At 39.3% G+C, this 27,160-nt stretch overlaps 1 pseudogene; it reads right to left on the bottom strand.

Moving 5' to 3' along the window:
• Nucleotides 1-1,861: 1,861 nt before the first annotated feature.
• LOC119540600 lies at nt 1,862-25,723 on the bottom strand (annotated as a pseudogene).
• Between the last annotated feature and the right edge of the window lie 1,437 nt (nt 25,724-27,160).

Below are 27,160 nucleotides of genomic sequence, written 5' to 3'. Positions count from 1 at the left end.
AGGTTGAATTTCCCCAGAAAAAGCTGGCTAGCTGAACTAGAGGCAGGGATTGTTTCTTACTTCTGAAATCCTCAGTTCTGGCTTTAAGACATCTGATTGGATGAGGAGTCCCTGCTCATTGCTGAGGGCAACCTCCTTTGTTGATTGTAGATGCAGCCAGCTGTAGATGCAATCGATTGACTATAGATGCTAATCCATCTACAAAATACCCTTACAGTAACAATCAGGCCTGTACCTATAATCTACCCAAGTTCACACATGAAATTTACTATCATACTTGTGCAAAGTTATTCAAACAAACATTTGAAAACAGGCAGGGGAGCCTGAATTTCCACCTGCTGGGCCTCCCCCTCAACTATAAAGATGGGCTTTGAGGTGTCTTCTTGGAATCCTACAGTTCCAGGTATAATATACAACTTATTTGTTTTATATATGGATCTATAACAGTAGATTTACAGTGTCCCTCCCAAGCTGTCACTATACAGCTTCTGCCTTGTTTCTCCTTTGCTGCCCTGGCTCCCGTTTGTCTCCGATTGCTGCTTGCAGAGCCGTGGAGAGTGGCTACACTCTCATCATGAAAACACCAATGCCCATGCCAAGGGTGCTAAGGGCACTCTCAAAGCTCCTATCTTGGGTGATAGAACCATGCTGTGTGCCCAACAGTGGATGGCATAAGAGTCTTCTCTCCCACACTGTAGCATACATTTCTCCACAGCCCAAATCACATTGGAACATCTCCTTCTGCCTTTGGCCATCACCTCTTTGACTAAATCCAGTCTACTAGTTAAGAGAAAAATGGATACATTGCCATCTGTGGTGGTTGAATTATGTACCCCAGAAAAATATGTTCTGAAACTTAATCCATTCCTGTTGGTATGGACCCATTGTAAATAAAATTTCTCCAAGATGTTACTTCATTTAAGGTGTGGCCCAAATGAATCTGGTTGGGCTTTAAACCAGATTACTGGTGTCCTTTATAAGCAGAGTGAAAGTCATACAGAAAAAAATAGCCATGGGGAAAAGCCAGAAGTCAACAGAACCCAGGGTAGCCAGGAGAAGCTGCCATCTGCATTGCCATGTGACAGAAAAGCCAAGGACAAAGGATCACCAGCAGCCAGCCCAGAATGCCACGTTCTTCTGGGAGAAAGTATTGCCTTAATGACACTTTGATGTTGGACTTCTCCTAGCTTCAAAACTGTGAATCAGTAAATTTCCATTGTTTAAATCAACCCATTGTATGGTATTTTCTTTGGCAGCTAGGAAACTGAAACACCATCCCTTCCATCCTTACCTTGTTTTACTGTCCCTGATGTAAAACAAAAGCAGATAGAGTTGAAGAAATATGTGTGCAAAGTTGTGCTTGTTATTGGAAAGCATTTACATGCGATATGGAAATTTTAATAAGTAAGTCATCTTAAATATAGTTTATGTATATGTCCATATGTATAAATGTAAATAGCTGAGTTCAATCATCAGGCTGGCCATACAAATTGTTACATATATTAGAACCAAGTCCCAATTGATAAGCAAGCAGTATATGCATATGTATGAGTGTGCAAGGGGCTGGAGATGTCTATCAGTATTCAGTCCAAATGCCCTGCTATACATGGAACACAACTTGAAAAACCACTGGATTGTTGTGGAAAGAACAATGGCTTTGATCACCAGAACAAGGTTAAAATCTTGTTTATGCTATTTATAGCTATGTGGCTTGGACTTTAAGTTACTTTACCTCCTTTTTATTTTTATTTTTGGCTCAAAACTATTTCTTTGTCTTTCATATTCATTTTCTTATGGTATCAAACATTTAAAGGTTTATCTTTCAGTGTGGCTCAGTGATGATGAAAACTTTCAAGTACTACTAGGCAATTGAAGTTCTGCAGTGATAAGTGTCCACATAAGTCACTCTGCAAAGGAGAACTATCTTAAATAACCTAAAGTAAATTTGACCAAAATAAACCTTTTGAAATCATTTTTACCTTAGCATCTGATGCATCCTCCCAAAGGTCCTGAAGGTCTTGTGCATGTCCACGAGATGTCATCATTTTATCATAGATGCAAAGATGATGAGGAGTTTTACCTTCCCCAGAGCAGAACACATGGTACTGTGGTACTATCTTTTTGGCACAGAGGCCCATGAACACACTGTCTATGTAAAGACTAGAGTTAAGTGTCTGTGATGCCTCTTAGACTTTGAAGGCTATATCATTGGAGATCATCTAGGTAGCTCTGGTATAGTCAGGGTAAGCCAGCCTTTCATAGGAGACATAGTATTTGCTGCTTTTGTCTGTAATAGGAGCACCACAATGAACACAACCAGTCCAAAAATCTTTAACACCAATTTGTTATAAACTTTGAAGGTAATTGTGCCGGTTTGGATATATTATGTCCCCCCAAAAGCCATGTTTTAATCCAGTCTTGTGGGATATTTGGATTAGGTTGTTTCCATGGAGATGTGACAAACCCAACTGTAGGTGATACTTTTGATTAGATTATTTCCATGGCAGTGTGGCCCCATCCATTCACAGTGGGTCTTGATTAGTTTACTGGAGTCCTTTAAAAAGAACCAACACAGACCCAGATGTTTACTGACACTTGCTGATGCTTACAGATGCTTGGAGATGCAGACAGAGGACGTTTGGAGATGCTAAGCTAAGAAAAACCCAGAGACATTTTGGAGAACACCATTTTGAAACACAACCTGGGAGCAAAGGACCAACAGATGCCAGCTATGTGCCTTCCCAGCTGACAGAGGTGTTCTGGATGCCATTGGCCATTCTTCAGTGAAGGTATCCTCTCGTTGATGCCTTAGTTTGGACACTTTTTACACTTAGGACTATAAATTTGTAACCAAATAAACCCCCTTTACAAAAGCCAATCCAATTCTGGTATTTTGCATAATTGCAGCATTAGCAAACCGGAACAGTAATCAGTATGATTTGGCATGTGAATAAATATATCGTTGCTCACAATCATAAGGAATCTGACAAAACATATTTGCCCACTAAACTGCAGAAGTAATTTAAGAGTAAGATTGTAGAAAGAATCGACAGAGTCTTGCTGAATTATATTGCTGTACATTTGATTTTCCCAATCCAGGTTTCTTTGCAATCCTCTTTTCAGTGGATTAGAAGTTCTTAAGGCAAACAGAATTTTGATGTTGGCGTTAAGATGAGACCCAACATACTTCTCATTGCCCCTTGTTTTTCTAATTGCAGAATGATGACTATAGTTTACAGAAGCACTCTGCAAACAGTAAAAGGAGGACATCTTGTGCTTGACACTTCTCCTCATGGTTAATCAAGTACTGGTAGCTAGTAGCCCCAACTGGGCAGCATTTGAGTCAGGGTATCACTTGCAAAGTCATAGCTATTTACGAGTATCTGTAAGAATAGGACTTCATATGGTTGACTATGTGATTATCATTCAGTCCCCCAAAAACATACCTAAGGGTTAGTATAAAACAAGTAACGAGTAACTGAACTGCCATTTTTTTGACTCTTCTACCACTAACAAGCACTCTGATCTCCTCCAGGCCTGTTTTTATATAGGATCCATTTTAAACAGGCACTTGTTACAGGCACTTGTTTCTTTGAGACCAGAGAACTTTATATTTTTCAGAACATGTGTCCATCTTAATGCATATGGATCATTAAAAATTTTAAAAGGGGCTTTTTTATTTCACAAAATATTTCCTTTTAATACCATTTATTTTGGTTTTTGTTGTTGTTTTTTCCTGTGAGTGCAACAGAATGGAACGCACTGTAGAACGAGGACACTGGCACAGCGAAGATTCTCCACATTGGCATCCATGACTGGTCTCATTTGGCTCTTCCATGTACTTCTTTCTGTGAATGTTCTATGAAACAGTGTAGCAGGCCATAGGCAGGATGCTGAAAAGGCTTCAGAGATGTCTCAGGTGAGACCTTTTACCAAAGAGTAAGTAAATTTCCGGTATAACGTGGAATCTGGACCCGACGTCCTGGAGCTACTCAGAGTGTGCCTTCACCTCCTCCCTACTTTCTTCCCTTCTCCAGAGGGGCAGAGGAGACTCCAAGAGCTAACTCTGGCAAGGAGGCTTGGCTCAGGCCCAGGGCGGCCGGGCATGGGCAGAGCCAAGGCTGGGATGCCCCCCGACTCCCGCAGCATCCCCTTCCCTTCACCCCTTAGCCGTGAACTGCTCACCCAGGGCTGGTCGAGCCCCTCTCCAGTTCCCGGCACCCACTTCACCTTCTTGAGCATTAATTTCTATATCAGAAACATGACAATAACAATGATATATATCTTTCAGGATTGCTAAGGTAGAAGAGAGTATTGGTAACATAACTTGGCACGAGTAGGCCCTTGGCAAATAATTAAGAAAATGGACTTGATCTCTTTTCCTAGATCTTTAAAATGGGTATATTTAACATACACTTTCTGAATCTTTAAAATGGGTATACTTAACATATACTTTGTCCTCTTTGTGTTTTTCATTCAAAATTGACCTCCTCTGTATATGTGTACGTATGTATTACAGAAGAGATATGTGTACATACACAGAAGAGAGAGCTTTTGAACATGTGGAATAATTTATTATGTATAGGGAACTATATCTTCTCTTCATTATGGAGATAAAGTATTTTCAAGAAAATTTGCTTGTGCAAGTTGCCGTATTAAAATGATTTGAACTGCACAAAAGTTTTCAAAGTATTCCCAACTATCTGTGAGCAAGAATGGAACTGTGGAAATATTTTGCAAAAGTGACTGTGCCTTTTGCCTCCAAACAAATACCATGGTTGGAACAAACTTTTATGCTTTAAAAGCATTTTTCAGCAAAACAAACTTTGGAATGAAAATAAGCACTAAAACTATTGAATAAGGCAAAAGAGTGCAGATGTTGATGATTTTCATTTTCGTAAAATAGCATTTTGTCAGATGCTTGGGGCTGCTTTTTTTTTTTTTTTTTAACATTTGTTCTTCGCTTACCCAATTCACATCAGACACAGAAAGTTCCTCAAGGAGATTTCCTGTTCCTCACTAATCCATTCATCCTTTTTTTCTCTCTTAAACAAAACTTTGCCTGGAATAACTATTTAGTAACAAAGAGCTTCAGTTATGCAGATAAGGGATTAAAATTTCTATTTTATTGTTTGTAAAGTTTTAGATTGAAAAACAAACTATTTTACAGTGAGAAGGGGAGTAAGATGTTGTCAATGCTAACAGGAAGGTTTTGCATGTTTCTCATATTTCTCACTTAAAATATCACTGGAAATGTAACTATCTCTATTCAGGAATGTTCTTACATTCATTCATTGAATAAATAATTTGTGAGCACCTATTATGTGCCAGCTACTGATAGGCTCTGAAATAGAGCCATGAATAAAGTAGAGATGGTCCTTGCCCTTATAAAGCAAAATTGGGGAAAAAATTATAGAACCACTTAGAGAACCCAGAATCTCCGTCAATCATTTTGTGATCCAGTTTGCAAAGCTTAAGGTACTTGGGAAATAAAACCATTCCTATTCCTGAATGCTGCCTTCTTACTCATCATTCCCTGATCTCCCAATTAAAAAGTTGGTTTTATTTTCCAATTTATCGATTGGGACTTATTCTGTTACATGAAACAATATGTCTGGCAAGCCTGATGTTTGACTCAGCTATTTACATTTATATGTTATATATACTCATGTGCTACATTTCAAATGACTTATTAAAATTTCCATGTCACAGGTAAATGCTTTTCAGTAACTATGGCCCTTCTAAATATTATCCTGGAGAGTTTTTTTCTTTTTCCATTGTCTAGTTTTGTAAGGACGGATTGCCACAGTGAACATGATAAAAAAAGCAGTTTGAACAAAGTTCTTAATTCACCACTGTTTGTTTGCTTTTTATTCAGTATTAAACTGTTAACCTTTACAAAAAGACAACTAGGAATATGGCTAAATATTTATTTTTGTAATCTCTAGTTTCACATATTTCTAAGTTCAGAACTGAAATCCTATATCTCTTCTGATGCCCTAGCAAAGTTAATGGTGCAAACTTCTTTTTTGAACTTTTTCCCCTAATTTAGTCTCTTAATTTTTTATGGCTCTTAAGAAATAAAACATGAAAAAGCACAGCCAGATATATTTTATCTTTCATGTATGACAGATGTTCCCTCACCCATGTTTCATGGGAATAATCCATCTCTACAAAACATAGGGGTGGAGGTTTCTGCCAGCAAAGCTTCATGAAAGAGATCTTCTTGTCTTGAATAGCAAATCCTTGATAATGAGCCTCAGGGCCACACACTATTCAGGTTTCTGGATGGGATTTTATATTGAATGGTAAAAGAATTAGCATGAGACTAAAGTGTAGAAAGTGGTTATAATTATACATGTGGTGACAGTGGCCATTCAGATAAAACATGTTATATTGGTGCTATTTCAAATTTATTTTACTATTTTTTTTAATATTAGATGCACAAAGATGAAAGCCCACGATGACTCAAGGGCAGTTTCATTTTACCATGGTCATGGATGCACCAAGATGGTTATTTTTAATAGACAAATAAGAAAAAAAAATAAGTTTATTAAATATGAACATAAAATAAACCAGAAGCTCTAGCTGCCAAACTGGTGTATCAAATACAAGTTGGCTTTAATGGCCTCAGAAGGACAGAGATACACTCTCGTTTGGTTAGGCCTGATCCTATCTTCTTGTAATGCTGGCAGATACAGCAGCTTTGCCTTTCAGATTTTCACCCAGTTATTTTTAGTTCTTCTGAAGCCTGGGAAATAAGAAATATAACCTCCTTGAAGAATTCAAGTGAGCCAACCATAGCAGGACCTCTGAATCTGATTAGATAAAACAACAAAGAGGTTCTGTGGGGCAGAGGCAGGAAGGCCAAGGTGGGTGGCAATGTCTGCTTAACTCAGGGGAAATGTAGCCTCAAAGAATTCAAAAGTGGGTGAAAAAAATAACATAAGCAATAGACAACTTTCCCACATCTCAGGTCACTCTCTAAATACAGCTAGAAAAATCTTCCCCACATCAAACTTTTTTTTTAATTTTTGAAGTATAATAAACAGTATGTGAATGTATGTTTATCCTAAGCACCACACTGAGAGAGATATTCACTCTCTAGTAATGGTTGTGTTCTATATTAACCAGTTTTAGTCCCTCTTATTAGCTTAGAAAGTAAATCACATCAAACTTTATGTTATAAAAATAGGCATTTGTATTTCATCTCCCAGTATGATACTAGGGTTATTTAATGCAGCATTTTCACTCAGTTGTTAAAATGGAAGAAAATCATGGGAATGAAAAAGGCTGAATAAAGATTCTCCCCACAGAAAGAAAGTTAAGATATAAAGTCTGGTCCTGCCCTGCCACTAGATTCCTGAGACGGTTTTGCCAGATTTTAGCTTGGTGAAAACGAGGTATAGTCTGGCCAGGAAGGTGGGGGTGGCTGTGTGCTGACAGTTGTCATCAGTAACTTTTGACTCTTGACAGAGCTCGAATAAGCAACATTATGCATCCCTGGCATCACCACATTGTAAAAGAAAACAAATAAAAAGGGGCCGGGTACTGAAACACAAGATAGTGGACATCTGGCATCTTCAGTGTTTTGGCAGTTCTGAAGTACCCTGTATTTCAGCTTCACTGTTTAAAATGTGGGGATTGTCTTACAAGTCACATTCATTCAGTAACTTGAAAATCACTCCAAATTCTTTCACATTTCCTCCTGTAGTGCAGATGTCCATGGTTAAAGCTGAGGTGAAGCTAAAGAGTGTAATTATAATAGGGCATTTGTTTCTTGGGTCTGAGTAAAATCAATCCTGCTAAACTTTCTTCCTCTCTCTGAGTTTCTCAACTTCTCTTTTCACTTGTCACACCCCCAATTCTTCTTTAATGCATTATGAACAGCTGAGAAGTTCAGTGGAAGACCTATAGATGAGAAAATTTTGGTGCAAGAAACTGTTTGGAAGGCTGGGAGACATTCAGGGGATACGAGAGGATGACTGAAACAGCATGGTGAGCTCAGCTGAAGTCCCTGCAGTTGACTATACTAGACTCCACTAGCCAGTCCTCTTCAAGCTGCTTCCTGTGGCACAAGAAGGTTTTATATGTAGCGTCCCAGGTCCCATGACCATTATGGAAGCCATGGAACAATTGTTTCACACATCCTCCCACCTGAAAGCATCATTGATAGGCCCAGAGGATAGAAGTAGAGGTGTTTGCACCACCTGGCTTCTCTGCCACTGCTGCAGCCCTCACGATGTCTGTCACTTCCCTGTGCCTTCCTGTGCAATGCCATGTGGAAATGGGACGTGGCATTTACTTCTTATGCCCCTGTGTCTCTGTTTAGAGATCTTGGAGCCAGACATGGAAATCTGACGGTCCAACTCTGGGCAGCCACCTCTACCTTTATGCTTTTTGGATTACAGATACTCCGATTGGGAGACTTTTATTATCAAAATATTACCCAGCATTTTATATCATACTCTTGTGTTTACCCAAAGAAAACACCTTGACAAAGTGTGTTTATCAGCCCAATACATAAATTTTGGCAGCTAACTTCCACTTCTATTAGAATAGAAGTAACCTTCATACAGAAGTGCTCCAGCTGTAGTTGACAACCTATTTGTTAATGCAGTAGCCATATATTGCTTGTAGGAGAGAATGTTTGTGCTAAAAATTTCTGAATTCCTAATTCAGAATACACATTCAAAATAGAAGTCATGGAACTCATGCTCTAATTATAAACTTCACATGAAATTTGTAATTGAAACTGCATAAAAGTGTTAAAACTGATTATGCCATTATCTATCAACCTTAGGTATAGTAGATAAACCACAACTTTTCTAGTCATTGGTTTCTCCATCTTTAAAATAAAATACAATACATTTAGGGAGAATTTTTCTGTTTTCAAACTGTTTTTGTACACGTTAAGTTCTCCCCAGCTTTAAACTTCTATTATTCCATGGCTAGATGCCTAGTGAACAATCCAGACTGAAAAGTGGTTTGTAACAACAAAAACAATAGAGCCCACCGACCCCATGCGGTGGAATGATGTAGAATACTTTGCATAAAGTTCTTGTATCTTTAGGAAGTACTTTTTGGATCGCCATATGGTATTCAGGCTTTTTTGTGAAAGGCCAGAGACTCCTCAACTGAGGTTTCTGCTGTGGCGGAGACAGTCTATCAGTGCCCTGGGAGCCAGAGCAGCTGAGCATTTGACTGGAGGCTGCCACCCACGTAGGGCGAAACTTGCCACCGTGGACTTGGATGTGCAAGCTCTAAACAAATCTGTATGCTGAAGAAAATGACACCTGTCCCCCCCATTTATTCCCTTTATTTCAGCTTCTTTTTCACTAATCACCTCTTCTAATCACTAATCTGCAACTAAACATAGCTACTCACTACATCAGGATGAGAAATAAACATTGGCAGAGACGAGCCTCTGAGGGAGCAGACTCTCTCCAAAATGTGTCTTGAGAATAATTCCCAGATTAAGCCTAAAAACACGGTTGTTCTCTTTGTTGTTGCAAACTTTTTGAAAGTGCTCATTCTCTTATGTAAAAAGATTCAAAAACATTTTCAAAGAAATAGGAATTTTGTTGTATGTTTATCCAGATCAATAGAATCTTGACCAGCACTTTAGGGAATATTTACATCCCAAGAAATTCTCTGGAAGCTCCTCATTCTGACTCAGAAAATCATTTAACCAGAATGTTAGAACATCCCCATTTTGAGGTAGTATAAAGCACGCATACGAGATTAGTGTTTATTAGCTATGGAAAGAGTTTTGCAGTCTAACAACATTGGTTTTGACTCTAACAGAATGCACACGGAAGTTTTGTTTTGTTTTGTTTTTTTAAATTCTCCCCTGAAAGTCCATAGGGGAAGATTGAGGTCTTTTAAAGTTCAGGATTATTCCTTTACTGTTGTGGATATTACTAATTCTACATTCTGTACAGAGAGCTATGTAAGGAGTTCTCTTAATTTCCACAGTAAAGGCACAATGGCTGACTCATCTTCAGGGGTTTCGATTACATGTGTGGGATCGTGTTTTGGATGGAGCGATCTGGAATAGCAACACTCCATCAAAAACACAGTGACACACCTGTGGTCCAAATGGCTGAATAAGGCAAAACATATGACATCGAAATACCAGGAATCTTATTAAAAATTAAAAAAAGAACGTAAGCTGTAGCAAAGATAAAGACAAGGACCAAGGCATTCATACTCATGAAAAACAGAGTTTTATGTATGTTGCTCATGAAATGATTTATCTATCATTTAACCTCTGCTCATAAGCTATGTTTGTTCTGCCTGATGCTGACAAGGACACCATATACACAGCGTGTGAAAAGTTGCTCAGATGGATGTTCCATCCTAAAGAATAAATTATTGTCGCAGGTTGCACAATGAGAAATGACAGCTGCTTATATTTCCAAAGACGCCAAACCATCACAAAGAAGGTAACAAAGCGGCTTCTTCTGAAATTTTCAGAGGTAACTGATGGCATAGAATAGATTTCACTACTTTAAGTGAGGATGCTATAAATTAATATCTATTATTAAAGAAGGATTTTACTATTAAATGTGGAAAATTTATATCATTGTTTCTTCATAGAAATCTTTCACAAATTACCTTTCCAATCTAATGAATTCTTACCAAAATGTTAATAGTGTCAATATGGTTGAAGTTTTACTTAGCTTGTTTTTTTATGGATATAGTTTAAAAAATAATTATAATATAAATTTTATGATTGTATAGTCATCTCTATTTACTTAAATTGGCTGCAAAAATTGTTTTATATATAAAGAAGCACAAGTGGGTAGGTGTGAAAATGGAACTTCTGACAGAAACATCTGTCAGAGATTGATTTTTTAATAACTGAGTTAGAGCTATTCTTCACTGAAACTTCTTATATTATAGATTACTTCTCCTTGTGGTTATCTACACAGATTCATATTGTTTTATCTTATTGTAGAGATACTAAGAGGATATTGCCCATTGGGTAATATTCCCATATTATAAATATTTTCAAAGCATACTTCTATATTGAGATTGCAATGGATTTCAGCTTTGATCAGCTGCCTTCTCCCCATACTTTGTGCTTTACACCCATGAGAGAGCTGCTAATCAACTCCAGTGTTCTTCTTTGCTGTGGTCTGAAACAGGAGGAGTGAAATTAACATGAGAGTTGAAAACCAGGCTTTCTAGTACACTACCTGCACACTGAGTGTTTCCATGCAGAAGACCAACATTTGGCATTAAACATAGACTTTTTCCTCTATGGAAATATCACAAGAGAAATGATGATTAAAAACACTAAATGCTTTTTATTTTGGGCACTCAGGAAACACACAGCATCTAACTTGGAAGTTTGGTGCCACCAGGGTCTTTATTGAGAAACATGTGGCTGGCAATTGAGAAGCTGGGAAAAATTGTGAGGATTAAAGGAAATAAATTAAGAACTGAGTTATATAAATCTTGAGGGCTCATTGCACCTGGAATCATTTTTATGGCAGTGTGTACAATTGGGCTTTCCTCTCTTTAAAGCATCCTGGCTGCGGGATGAAAATGGCTGTTTTGAGTAAAATACTATATAAATCTTTCATTCGGTGACTAGAAAAACATTTAAATGTTTGTGTTTTTTTCCTCTCCTCTCCTCTCCTCTTTTTTGTCTTCTCTTCTTTTCTCTTCTCTTTCTGATTTTCAAGAAGTACCAGGGAATTTTTTTGGTAGATATTGCTAAATTCTTCTGTCACACATCTTTAGCTTTCACTGAATCAGTTTAACTCATCCTATGCTTCATAATCTCAGAAAATTTTGGAGCACTTATACAGGCTTAGTTTGGCAGAGACAATTTGGACATGGTGTAAGACGTTTTTGGAAATTTTAAGAGATGCTTTAAAGGAGACTAAACATACACGTTATCTGTAGGACAACAGAGATAAGCATTACAGTTTTCCCTTCATACAGTATTTAGGGATAAAATAAAAGGATAATGATATTGCCATTTCTTTACCACAGTATTCTGCTAAATATTTTATGTGCATTATCCAATAATAAGCACCTTTATTAAGCATTTAATGTGTGTCAAACTCTAACAAAAACCCTTTACATAGTTTAACTCACTGAATTCTCACAAGGACCTAATGAGGTAAGCACTTTTCATTATTTCTATTTTGCTAATGAGAAAAATGAAGCTGACAGAATGTAGAGCTCTTGACATTGTGCTAGACTGTTTTGCTCTACTCTTCTATTATCTCCTTCAATATTTGGAATATTCTACAAGAGAGGCATAATTAGAGATTCCTCACCTTTCATAGATGAGGATACTGAGAGTCAGAAATTCAATAATTTCCCAAAGCCATAATGCTAACAAGTGGTAGAACCAGAATTCAGTCCAAGACCAGTGATTCCAAAGCTCAAGTTTTCTCCATCACAACAGATATGCTTTTGCTAGAAGGCTAAGGCAACATCCTTAGAGAACATGCTCTACAGTGCCCTTAGAGAGCATGCTGGGCCGGCTACTGTAAGGCAGTGTGGAAAGGGCGGTGCAGCCTGCCAGGGGCTGTAGCCCTTACACATGGTTCGAATTGGCCTCCTTATCCCTGCTGCAAGGTCAGTGCTCAGAGTGAATTGAGAATTTCAGAGTGGTTTGCTTCCCAGAGTGGACATACGCCTTCAGTCGGGCTCTTAGTGGAAATCCCGCTGGGACTTTAACATAGCACACATATTTGTAATGCCTTCCCTGCCTGAGGGTACAAGGGTGCTTTGTAGTTAAAACCTAGTTCATTTTAGAACCGCATCTGGTCTTGGGTGGAGCACACTGGAAAAAGTGAACTATAGATTAACCCCCCAAGCCAGAAAATATTTTCATGGTTCCCATTTCCATAGGGTCACAAGGGTATATGAGAATAGATTGCTCGGCAGGAAGTAAAAAACCATACTCTCAGAAATAGTCTTTTCTCTAGGTCTAACCAGATCTCCTTGGACCTAGCTTCCAATATGATAAGAGGCTATAAGGAGGCACTCATTCTGAAAGCATCACACTATTCCTATGGCAGTGGGTTAAAGGGAAGAGGTAGCGTATTCCAGGCCCTTAATGTTCAAGTCTTATTGAAATAAATTTGACAATTGCCTATGTAGATGTTAACAACTTTATATTATGGGCTTCCTATCAATTTTGGAAATTACAATGATCAAATGTAATGAAATACACATTTAGAGCTATTCTTCATATTGTTTTGTGAATACAAATGTGCACATTGTCAATATGGCTCCTGCTAGTTTGCATTATTTTCCAAATTAGTGGGCACTATAAGGTTTGTGCTCCAAACTGTCTTTCTTAAGAGGAATCTTCTTATTTACTGAGTGTTTAGCATTCTGGTTTTTACAAAGTAGATATTAATGGAACTTTATCTACAAATTGAATCCAGCAAATGTAACCAAGTTAACTCACATGAATTTGGCTCAATTATGAGGGAGAACCATGGGCCTACCTTGGCCAAATTCTGAACTATTTTAGAGCAGAGGTCCATGGAGTGCATAGATGGACTCAGTGGGCTCATAAGCCTCTGAAACGGAATGCAAAGTTTTGTGTGTCTCTTATTTGTTGTGGGGGGAAGGGACCTAGAATTTATCTGAATCTGCAAAGGGTCTATTACCCAAAAAAGGACATCTGAGAGATACATGCAAATTCCTTTAGCATTACCTTCTTTCTCTCAACCAGAATCAGATATGATCAAGATAACATAACAATAGAAGAATCACACGTACACCAATTCTTAAAAAAAAGAAAACAAACAAACAAGAAAAACCATTTGCTTCATGGATAAAGCTATTCTTTTGCATATAGAGAGTATTGTGTATCAATATGGAGATTTCTACTTCCTTTCGATGTGCAAAGGTAAACAAAGAAATTCTGAGAACAATACATATGCATGGAAACTTTCAGATGTTTCTTAACTGGAAATGAAATGTATTCAATGACATTTCCTGAAAAAATATTTCAAATAACTCATGTATCATTCATATATAGCTATTGTGGGTCACAAAATTAAAATCAAATTCTGCAAGTTGATTTTCCACATTGGGAAAAGAAAATGCTATTTGTTCTCTTAAGGGTAGAAATAAAAAAAAATACATCAAGATGAATTCAAAGATTAATTTAGGATCCCATCTGGGGAAATACCCCCCACTCCAAAAAGAGCCCTAAAACTTCTTAATTTAGATAGCCATACTTTATGTGCATCTTTGATATGTAAACCTCCACTCTGGAGCAGCTATCCTGCAGGAGTTCTTTTTTCTCTCTATGACAATCACTTGGAATTTCCTTCCTCTTGGGCCCTTCCTTCCCTTCTTCCCAGCTGCTTGGGACCATCTCCACCACTCTCCTGACATTCTAATTCTTACCTCCCCTGGATGAGTGTCTAGCAGTCTTGTGAGGAAGTGGGAAGGGAGATTAGAATAAAATTTGCTATTTTGCCCTGTGCCTGCCATCTCTTTTCCAACTATGGCTGCTTCCCAAGATTCAGAACTTGGTATCATCAGTAGCACCCCCAGCCTGAGTTCCCTTACCACCAGGCTGTTCTTTCCCTGCTCTCTTCTAGAGGGACTTTACTGTCATAAAATGCTCAAGATGACAAAGATTTTCCCTTGAATATAGTTGCCTCAGTCTTATCATAAAAAGGTCCTTAGTTAGGATCTATAACTGACCTTATAATTACTAACCACAAGCGTGCTGACTCCTCAAGGGCCTTTGCACCCAAAGTGCCCCTTGTCCCTGTATCTCTCCCTCTCTCAATTCTTTTGAGTCTCTGGTCAAATAATCTTTTCAGTCGGCCTTCCCACTCCATCACTGTATATCCCTTTAACTTGCTTCCTTTATCTTTGCAGTACTTTTAACACAATGTTACAATTATCCATTTACGTGTTTATTGTTCGTCTCTTCCCAACAGAATGAGGGCAAGGATTCTGTTTTGTTTACTATTCAATGCCCAGAAGTGTCTGGCCTATAGGAGGCACCCAGCAAACATCTATTAAATACATTAAGTAAAGAAGTAATAGTTGACATTTATAATGTCTTCAAGTATACAAAATACTTTCATATTTCTTGCCTTATATAACCCACTCTCAACCCTTGTTATCTTCATTTTGATAGTGAGAAACCTAATTTAAAAAAGAAAAAGAAAAAGAACAATAGAAAAAAATAATTTCTTTTCTTTAAATCCTTGTGTTGCAGTTTGGAGAAGCAGGCAAGTAAAGAGATGAGTCACTGGCAGAGACAGGCTAAATGGCATGGTGTGGGGTAGCGTATAGGTTTCCACATCCGACAGGCTGGTCCTCAACTTTAGGCCAAGACGTTCAATGTTAAAATAAGTATGGGTCATTTTATTCCAGGCAACTCACTAATCATATTCACAAAAAACTGATGTATAAAAACTATAACTCCAATTCCTTACTACAATGAAAAATAGATTTATCAGCTTATTTTACTATATTTTATGTCACTATCCAGTCATAATGGGGATGTTCTCTGGTCTTTTTAGTTCACTTATTTGGTGGTGATGGCATGTTCGGTATTTCTCAGAATATACAGTAAATTACCTTTACTTGTGAGATCAAATTTCCTACTTAATCTTAATATATTAATAAAATTCTTGAAACAGTTGTTTCTGTGCCTTTGTGCAGCCAAGATTGAGAACTATTGGATCCCAAATGTACAGGACAAGTTTGGCAAATTTTTCCAGAGCAACAATTTTACTCAAATATTTGGTAGAAAAAAAATGTTACTTTTTAAAAATAAATTCATATATATTATGGATTTCTGTTCAAAATTTGCAAGAACTTTAAAGATTAACTCTTAGGACTTTGAAGAAATTTCTTGCCTCTGGTGATTTCTTCAGTTATGGTGCTGATATTCTCTTCTTGGCCAAAGGGGACATTCCGTAGAAAAGTGATAGTAAGAGGAAGGTTTGTGAGGTAGATCAAGTTCTAACATTATTCTGTGTGGACAATATAGTAATGAGGCAAAGACAAGAGCTTTAGGCTTTGATGGAAGATAAAAATGGGGAAAAAATTAATGAGAAATTGGGGGCCCATTATAAGTATTCATTTAGCAAGTTAATCACTCACAGGCATATGTTCCAGGGCTGTTCCAGGGCTGTCCCAGGCATTGGAAATACAAAGATGAATTGAACTGCAGGAACTCACAGGCTAACAGGCAGAGTGTTAGCTATAGAGATGATGGTAGTTCAATGTGGTCAGTGCTGGGAGAGAAGGATGTACAAAGTACTAATGGGGTACTAGAGTACCAACACTGTACCCCATTAATTTTAAAATTTATTTTTAATTTTTAAAATAAATTATTTTTAAAAATTATTTTTAATATCTTAATTTCAAAAATTAAGAGTGGGGATTAAAAACTGGCAGAGGTGAAACCATATATATTTGTATAGTACTGTATGGTTTTCGAAGTCTTTTCACATGAATTATTTGTTTGATCTTCTCTAAGTACTTTGCAGGAGAACAGATTCTCTCCAATAAATGAGGAAAAGTAAGAGACTTGACCAGTATCATTTTACTAAGTCCATGCCCTAGTCTTCTATTTCCAAATCTATTACATTTCCCATGACACCATCCTTCCTTTATATCTTTTAAATATGATGCCATTGGTGCTAATTAGAAAATGGGAGAATCTTATTTTCTTTTCCTTTTTTTAAAAAACTAAATATTAAATTCCTTTTGGACAAGAACAACATCACTTACTTCTGAACACTTTCCATAATACTTGCATGATGCCTATGACAAAGCAACAATATTTCTGTTTGACTAATAAATGGAATGATTTTGCCCTCATTGAATGCTGACTGACAAAACAAAACAAAACCTGAGGAACGAATTTTTCTGTCCTTTGAAATACTTAAGGAATACTTTTCATAGTCAAAGATTAAAGTCTGTTTCATTGATTTCCTTTAAAAAAGTATGTTCCAAATTTTGCTATGCATGTTATTATAACAAATAAAAACATTAGAAAAAGCTCTGGGTAAGCTTTTTTCTTTAGATAAGTGCTGTGCTACTAGAACATATGACATCATATTTGGCTCTGATATTTGGAAATGAGACAGTATAAAAAATGACAAGTTCTAGTAGCCACGTCATAACAAGAGATGAAATTTAAAACAAGACTGACAAAATAAAGTTTGAGGAAACTGACTATTTTTTAAATTGTACATTTATCATGACAGTTTTAGGGTTAATTTCTGGAACCAGCACAAGGATGAATGAGGTAATATTTGCACATGTTGTGGATAAGATAACCAAACAGGGGAAAAGCCCATTTCCAGGCTAATGTGCAACTGAGATTATGTGCTTGATGGCTGGAAACTGCTGTGTGGTTAGGATAATGTAGGGTTCAAAAAGATGATGCCAATGGAGTAGTGAGCCATCACATTGGATTGGAAGCTTTCTGAATGGGGGCATAAAATGGGGAGACAGGAAAAGGTACAGTCTACAAAGAGAAAGATTTGGGAAGCAAGAAAATGGGAGATAAACTGCAAAACTCCCTCAGAGAAATGACATTAAGGTTTGGGAATTAAAACTTCATTGAAAAGTGCAATCTGATGATAAAACAAGCTCAATGTTATTCATATGTGCATTTGGGTATGAGAGGAGATTGCAACACTGATTCTGATTCCTTGCTAGTCAAATGCTATTACTCTCTGCAATGTTCGGAGGTCTTGTTTTGACCCATTTTGCTTTATTCATTGGCTTTGAGGAAGGGGAAAGAAAGCACTGTGAGAGACGTGTTGACTGAAATGCACCATTAATTTCATGTCTCTTTGGTAAAAAGGATTTTTAAAGTGTGCAAAAATATTTTAAAAGTTTCGACAACATGCTCTTGTGACAATAGAGAAACAAGGATGCATTTTCGTGGTATTGGTAAAAATATGGTAGAAATTGACAAGGTTGAACTCAACTGTAAATTGGGTCACAATGGAGCACTTTCAATATTAATGGAGATAGCAGCGACCTCTATTTTTTTCCTGAGCCACTAAGATCAGAATAAACATGATCTCCAATTTTCTCTAAGATCTGAAGTCTTGGTTGCCAGGGGGGCTTTATGGAAGGCCCCCAGTTTTGCATCTCTCTTCTCCCTACCCAGCAGATCCCGTATTTACAAGCTTTGAGGTCTTTGAAGGAAAGAAGAAAGGCATAATTGTTTCTTTCGTAACTGGTGTAGGCGTCCAGATGGTATTAGGAGCTATAATTGGCTGAGAAGAAACACTTGTGTGTGTCTCAGTCTTGTACTTGGGTCCACAAGACTTGGCAAGTGACTCACTTTGAATATTTAAACAAATAAACAAAGCATTTTCAAGACTTGCTGACACTCAGTATACCATCCTTTTCAAACTTTTCTTGCCAGATGCAAGCACCAAGGGCCAATTTCTCTAGTGTGTGTTCTATTCAGAATGTCTTTTTTTACACTGTTGAGAATCCCAAATCTACAATCCTTTGTATTAGTGTGTCTGTGGACATATACTTCTCCTTGGCTGCTTCCCGGTGAGTTAAGTTGCATAGAGCAGCCCACTCAGTGTCATGCCTGACGCAGCGCTCGCACATCAATGCCACAGTATTTAAATGTCTTCTATTCAAGACATGGCAGTAGGCACTCTGGGGAGTCTGCGGCATTGAATACTTAGTTTCTGACTGGAAAGTACCCACAATATTATAGAGACATTGATGAATATACACAGCACTGTTCATCTATTGCTATGAGAGAAGAAATGAAGAAAACAATGCAGAATGGTGACAAGAGACACCTATGGGCTTGGAAGTCCTGATGTACATGGGTTCAAATTCTGGCTCTGCACTTCCTTACCTAGAGCACATCACTTTACCTCTCAGAGCCTTCGTTTCCTCATATGAGAAGGGGGCAAGCTGACAGCCACTTCACAGGGATGTTGTGAATGGTAAATATGATAGTGAGTGAAAAGTGCCCAGCACATATAAAAGGTGCTCAGCAAATATTATTCCTTCCTCCAAGAAACTGATAAAGGATCCATAACGGGGGATTCAGGAATGCTCTGAGAGTAAGTGACCTTTTAGTGGAGTATTGAAGACTGCATAGAATTCCATAGATAGTGATTTGGGAAGCACAATAGAGCAGAATAGAATAGCAAAGGCAAGAGGAAGGAAGCATGTCTGGGACTAGCATATGGTTCAATTTGACTAATAGGGTAAACCAAGAGGGATTTGCGTAGAGACAGGCTATAGGTACAGGCCAGGAAGGGCCTCTGAGTGCTATGTGAGGAATTCACACATGATTCTGAAAGCAAAAAGTCAGTGGGAAAAATAGGGAGCACGATATGATTGGAATAGCCCCAAAGAAGCATTGATCTGGCAGTGATGCTCATTGGATTACTGTGGGGAGAGGCAGAGGCCAGGAGACTGGGTTGGACAATTTTAGAGTAGTTCAGAAGAGAAGTAATGGAAGTATAAGCTGGTACAGCAGGGGAAAAGAAGAAAGGGGGAATGCAGGTGTGAGATGAGCAAAAGGGAACTGGAATTTCTCCTTCAACACCTCTCCAGACAAACTTCTCTTTATTCCTTACGTGCCTCTTTGTATTTATCACATTACACTAAATGTTATGTTTTTCCAGACTTGCTCTCCAACTAGTCTGGGAATTCACTGAAAACAGTATTTTGTTCATGTTGGTAGTTCTAGACTCTACTACAAATTCTAATAGTGTAGTCAGCCCTTGAAAAGTGTTTTGTGTAAGAATAAATGTTGACTAATTGTGAAAGATAGGCAAACAATGGAATGGCAAGAGGCAGATAACTAAAAAAAGAAAGAAGAGATAGTAAAAATGGGGAGAAAGGAAGTAAAGACAAGATGAGAAGAATGTTTTGAAACAGCTTGAGTTCATTCACAACCAGAGATGTGGAATTATAGCCATTAAAAAAATTAGATTAACACTTCCCTTCTTTTTTTCCTTTACCCTGAAGCCCTTGCCCCATGCCCTGCTCTTAATAAATACTACTTGATGAAGATGGTGATGATATGTTCTCTTCATGTTAATCCAGGCAGTTCCCAGCTTATGAATGGATTGGGTTCCAAAAGTCTGTTGTAAGTCAGTTGTTTGGCTATTGGGATGTATTTTTCCTTTGAGACAATGTAACATTCAGTGGTTAAATTCTCAAACTATTTCACAAAAGGCTATTTAATCCACAAAGTGACAGAATTATAGTGTTAACGTACTGCAGAACAGTAATTCCTTATAGGCATATTATATACTTCTTGATGGTTTGCAAAATGTTTTTACATACATTTTAAAAATTGACTGTCTCTGCATGTTTTTTTCCATGGAATAATGTGTTCCAAATTTTAAATGTGGAGGTCAGTAACACATCCTCCACCCACTCTGGTCTCAGTGAAAAGTCTTAGCTTTCACAGAGAGGCTCCCACTCCACCCTCCCCAGAGGAGCTCAGCTCCAAGGGAAATCCTAAGATGGGAGCAAGGGAAGTGGGATGGGTATATGTCAGTGCAGGAGGGCTCCGACTTGAAACAATCACTGGCTTTATAGTCAGAGGACTGAGTTTGAATCTAGAGTCTACCACTTACTGGTAACCTTGTGTGAGTGTTTAGTTTCTCCTTAGGCAGAGTGGGGATAATATACCTACCCTATGGGGTTTTATGATGTCTAAACTGAGATAATGTATGAAGGAACACACAGAGCAGCACCTGATTCATATGGGTGCTCATAAACTTTCTCTTCATACTCTTCCCCACCCACCCCATTACTACTAAACTCCAAAACTGTGTGGGTAAAGAGGGACTCCTGCTGTGACCACTTCCACTGATAAGGGCAGGGCGAGGGTTCAGAGTTCAAGGAGAGCCCCTGGTGAATGACCAGTTCTGTAACCAAGAAGTTAGGATTTAAGGGATGATTATGATTACTGAATAATTATACAGATATTCATTTTTACTTTCTGGTATATTAGAGTAGACAGAGGGACATATTTGAAAACACTGAACTGTAATCCAGCTGCCTTGATCTCTGATCATGATTGTATAGCTTTTATCCAGTGCCTTGTTATTGCTGACAGGGAGGCACAGGAATGAGACACGGACACAAAGCTAAGAGTTAAGGGAGCAGGGGGCCCACTGCATCTCGTGCTAAGTGGACGCCAATGCAGCCTTGCTCCAGCTAGTTATTACAGAAGATCAGGTGTATATGCTAAAGGTGCTCAGGTGGGGGAGAGCCCACCAGATACCTATGTTTACATCAGGTATATTTACATCAGGTGTATATCAGAAACACCGTCATCATAGTCACAAGACACACATCTTTACAGGGCGGGCCTGCATGGCATTCTATGCAGGTCTGCAGCTCAGTGTTCTAAGCCACCACCCCAGCTATGCCTCAGGCAACATGGAAGACTTAGTTTCCCACATGTCCCCCTTTTTATTTTAGCCGCTGGTCAGATCTCTGTCTGCCACTTGGGCTCCGATCTGAGCTGGGCGTGGGAAACAAAGTAGCCATGGAGGCAGGAGACCTCCCTTAAAAAAGGGTGAGGGTTCAGACCCTCACAAAGCTGGGGGGGGGTGAGGTTCTGTGCCCCAACTCTGTTGGCCCCCAAGTTTTCTCCTGATGGCCCCTCTGCGACTGTGCCTGTCTTAGGTTGTTCCTTCCCTGAGGAATCTTACCCCTCTCTGGCTAACCAGCCATCTCCTGGGGCCATACAGGGTGATGTAAGGGAGGGGCAATACCCCCCAAGAGGGTTAGTTTTGTCTCCTTGACAGCCTATGCCCCCTGGCCTCCATGCCCAACAATGGTTTGGACCCAGGCAGCCAAAATAAGGAGGAGGGAAAACTGAACGAACTGTTGCCTTGTTGCAGCAATGGGGGGTTAGGAATATAAGCTCAATAGGTGTAATTTCCAGAATGAGCACATGCCGGAGATATACTCACAGCAATAGCAATAAGAGCCAACATTGCTGCCATCAGGTTAGAACCTGTCATAGGCAGCTTGTCTCGTTGGACTTGTTTTTCAGCATCCTGACATAATTTCTTTATCTGCCCCCAAGTTGGATGTCGGGCTTCCCTAGTTTGGGGTGTTGGCCCGATCACTGTTGTCTTCAGTGTCAGACCCTGAAACTGCATCACTGGTGGCTCGATGTCCCATAGGAATTTTCTTTTCTTTGCTGGGTTCATGGTACGGCTTCAGTCGTTGGGCTGGTATCCAAAGTGGTGCTTGTCCGTCACCTGGGGAAACACAAGCATAACCTCTTCCCCATGTTAATAAAGTACCCATTGTCCATTCATTAGTTAGCATGTCCTTCCACCATATAGGAGGTGCTTTATGGAAATAATGTTTCAGTGTTTTCTTTTCAGCTGGAAAATGTCGTTCTGCGGCAGTGCCACCCAGTTTGTTGTTGCAAAATAACTGAGAGTTCTTTAGCAGTTACAGGGCGCACAATTAAATGAAGGTCAAAACCATTAAGTTGTTTTGCCTTTTTTCTGGCTTGAGCAACTAAAGTAGAGGATCAACAAGGGATATCTGAGCTTGTTGAACTTTAGCTTCCACTAATTGTAATTCCTTTTCTGCAGCTGAAGTTAAAGATCTAGGGCTGTTTAATTTAGAATCTCCACAAAGAAGAGAAAATAGGTTGGAAAGCTCATAGTTAGCTATACCTACTTTGGGGCAAAGCCAATTAATATCCCCTAGTAGTTTTTGTAAATCATTTAAGGTGGTAACAGCATCTCTGCGGAGTTGTACTTTTTGGGGTTGAATTGTAAGTCTGTTGATACTAGAACCCAAATACTGTACAGGTAAAGTATGTTGCACTTTGTCAGTAGCAATATGCAATCCTACATTCTGTAAAGCTTTTTGAACAGCATACATATTGTAGGACTATTTAGCATACCTTGTGGTAAAACCTTCCACTGATATCGTTTAGAAGGGGTTTTACCGTTAAGGGACAAAATAATAAAAGCAAATTTTTTCCTTATCTTGATCAGCTAAAGGGATGGAAAAGAAACAGTCTTCAATATCAATGACCACCAAAGCCCAGCCTTCAGGAATCATGCTAGGATTGGGGAGCCCAGGTTGTAAAGGTCCCATGGGCTGAATGACAGCATTAACACCTCTTAGGTCAGTTAACATTCTCCATTTTCCTGATTTTTTCTTTATTGGGAACACAGGAGAATTCCAAGGACAAAAGACTCTTCGATATGCTGCAAGGACAATTGTTCTTGAACCAATTCATGTAAAGCCTCTAATTTTTCTTTTGTAAGTGGCCACTGCTCTACCCATACCAGTTTTGTTGTAGTCCATACTAATGGGACAGGTTGGGGAGGCAAATAAACAGTGGCCACCACTAAAAAGGTTTATATCCTAAACCAAATTGATCACATTTTGGTGAGACTTGGGTGGGTGAAGGGGTATCTTGCAAACATATGCCAAGCCCATGGCTAGGGACATACCCCATGTTTGCCATCATGTTGTGGCTTTGAATACTGTACACTCCACTAGGAGGAGAGATATGTACAGTAGCACCCCATTGTTCAAGTAGGTCTCTGCCCCAAAGATTAAGAGGCAGAGCAGCCACATAAGGTTGTAAGGTGGCCTTCTGTCCCTCAGGGCCAAGGTAAGGGAAAATACCAACACTTTGCATAAGTCCCTGAGGGGAGCCTAGGCCCACAACAGTAATTCGTGCCTCTTGCAAAGGCCAATGTTGGGGCCAATGTTGTTGACTAATAATAGAGGCATCTGCAAGCAATTCTAAGATTTGTGACTCCCCCACCTTGACACCCCTGGCCCGCAGCAGCTGCCGTAAGAGGGAAATATAGGAAACATATTTATTGTGTCCTTCAGCATTACCCATTACCCTGCTTATAATGCTCGGGGTCGTCCTACAAGGAACACATACAAACATGGCAGTTACCTCCCCCCGAGTGCCAGCACCGCTGTACCTCATTCGTTCAAGCGATTCTTCTGTCAGGAACCAGGTCCGGTTCTTAAGTCCCTGTTCGGGCGCCACTTATTGCTGACACGGCGGCGTAGGAATGAGACATGGACACAAAGCTAAGAGTTAAGGGAGCAGGGGGCCCACTGCATCTCGTGCTAAGTGGACGCCAATGCAGCCTTGCTCCAGCTAGTTATTACAGAAGATCAGGTGTATATGCTAAAGGTGCTCAGGTGGGGGAGAGCCCACCAGATACCTATGTTTACATCAGGTATATTTACATCAGGTGTATATCAGAAACACCGTCATCATAGTCACAAGACACACATCTTTACAGGGCGGGCCTGCATGGCATTCTATGCAGGTCTGCAGCTCAGCGTTCTAAGCCACCACCCCAGCTATGCCTCAGGCAACATGGCAGACTTAGTTTCCCACACCTTCTAATTGTTAAAACCTTGTGACTGACCTTCACTTGTACCCATCTTATCCAGTTTTTCAACCTTAGAGTGTTATGATCATTAAAAACAGCCCCTAATGTTTATTAATGAAGGGCCTTGAGTCAGCTCAGAACTAACCCACCCCAATTCCAAAATTTTCTTGATAACCGAAGCTGGATCTAACCAAAATGGGCCCACCTGACATGCACAGTAGTTTAGACTTTAACATATAAGTGACCTATACCTTATTAAAATACTAAAAAATCATGCCCATCATCATATTAAGGCCACCCTTTTCTTACATATTGTGCCAGTTTGAATGTACTATGTCCCCCAGAAAAAAGCCATATTCTTTGATGCAATCTTGTGGGGCAGACATATTAGTGGGGATTAAGTTGGAACATTTGAATTAGGTTGTTTCCATGGAAATGTGCCCCACCCAACTGTGAGTGATAACTCTGATTGGATAATTTCCACGGAGGTGTGGCCCCACCCATTTACATGGACCTTGATTAGTTTGCTGGAGCACTATATAAACTCAGAGAGACAGTGTGAGCTTGCTACAGCCAATAGGGACACTTTGAAGAACACACAGAGCTCAGAGAGTAGCTGCAGATGAGAGACAGTTTGAAGACGGCCATTGAAAGCAGACTTTTGCTCCGGAGAAGCCAAGAGAGGAAAAATGCCCCAAGAGCAACTAAGAGTGACATTTTTGAGGAACTGCTGCCTAGAGAGGAAGGTTCTGGGAGAAAGCCATTTCGAAGCCAGAACTCGGGAGCAGAGGCCAGCCACGTGACTTCCCACTAACAGAGGTTTTCTGGACACCATTGGCCATCCTCCAGTGAAGGTACCTGATTGTTGATGACTTATCTTGGACACTTTATGGCCTTAAGGCTGTAACTTTGTAATCACATAAACCCCCTTTATAAAAGCCAAACCATTTCTGGTGTTTTGCATCCCAGCAGCATTAGCAAACTAGAACACATATGTTCTGTGACTAAGCTTGTAATCAATCTGCACATGCTCAATAATTAGATCATCTATAACTACATTGTGCTCATTATCCTAAAACCTGCCCATCTTTTGATACTGTAAAACCATCAGAAATACTGCAGTTCAGAGAGACAGATTTTTAGGCCAATAAGCCATCTGATCTCCTGTTCACACCCAGCAATGAACTTTCTCTCTTTGAAACCCTGGTGTTTTAAGCACATTTGGCAGAGAACTCACCGCTTTTGTCTAGTATGAGTTCCCGGAGAGGGAGAGGTGATGGCTCAAGGGTGCTGATTCTTCCAGACAACAGTGGCAGATGTAGCATCAGTTTCTGCATCAGTATTGTGTGTAGATCTATCAGAAGAGGAACCAGGGACTTGTGTTGTTTATTATCACTGTAACTGATATACCCCCAAATATCAGTAGCTTCAAACTGTAAAGAAGGCATCTCTCACATAAAGGCATCTTTCTTCAAAGTGTTGTTTCACTGACACAGGTGCCTTTGATCTTGTGGCTCTGCTTCTTTTCACCACTTTGCTTCCAAGGTCTCCCTGCATCAAGCTGGTAGAAGAGGAGAGAAGGAGGATTGTAGGATTCTACACGGGAGGTTTCCCTGGGCCAGGACTGGAAGGGGTGCACATCACTTCCACACACATCCCACTGGCTGGAGTCACGTGGCCACAGCTAACTACAAAGGAGCCTGGGAAGTGTAGTCCGGCTGCTTGCTGAGGAAGAAGAGGAAATAGATATGTGGCTAGCTTGCACTCTCTGCCCTAGATAGAGGTATGGGTGCTAGTAGCTTCTTGGTACAAATTGTTTGCAGGTGAGTGATTATATGTAAAAAAACAAAAAAAAACACACAAAAAAACCACCTGACTACAATTCAAAATAAATAAATCAAACTGAATGAATACCAGAGAATTCACAATGAGAAAAATGAAAATGGCCTAAGCACTTTGAGGAATAACCTAATTTTCCTTCCCTGGAAGAAATGAGAGAGATGAACAGATCAATACTAAACAGTTTTCAGAGCAGATTGCAACAATGATCTTTTAAAGTTCCCCCACCAAAAAAGTATTTAAAACAATGCCAAACTTAATAATATAAGTTAACTTCAGCTATTTTAATGTACTGATGCTGTCTGAAGACACAAATAGCCACTTTTCTTGTTGCTCTTTTGTTTCTTTGAGTTATTTAACAAATTGACTCAAGGGCTAGACATTCAAGAGACATCCATAGCTTTGGTTGATTAGGGAAGTTATTTATATTCAAACCTTCCCTGCTTGACCTTATAAAAGGTCCTAGAAAGAGCATGGAATTTGGAGTCCATTTGCTTCAAAAGGTTTAACATTTTCCACGCCTCTACTCTGTTCCAGGTGTTAGACATAACAAAATATATAAGACACAGGATCATCCCATAAGAAACTGACAGTGTAGCAATGGAGACAGGAATATGAATAAATAATGACAGTGCAGTGTGATTAGTGCAGCATTGGCAGTATGTTTATGGGATGATGGCATCACAGCGTAAGAAGTGCTGGGTGTGGAGAGTGAGGAAAGCAGAGGAGAGCAAGGAGGTTGGTTTGCAATGGAAACGAGGGTAGGCAGAAACCAGAACACGAGGATCTGGTAAGCCATGCCAAAGGGCTTGGCTATCAACCTAGAGATGGTCTAGGAACCAATTTCAATTTGGCGCACAAGCACAGTGAGGCCAGAGAAATGTTGTCTTTTGGTTCAAGATTCATGCCAATTTATTGGTGTGAATGGTTTGCCA

Source organism: Choloepus didactylus, chromosome 7, assembly GCF_015220235.1.
Source record: "Choloepus didactylus isolate mChoDid1 chromosome 7, mChoDid1.pri, whole genome shotgun sequence".
Lineage (NCBI taxonomy): Eukaryota > Metazoa > Chordata > Mammalia > Pilosa > Megalonychidae > Choloepus > Choloepus didactylus.
The sequence above is the reverse complement of the archived record's forward strand: the minus strand, read 5'-3'. Positions and strand labels throughout refer to the sequence as shown.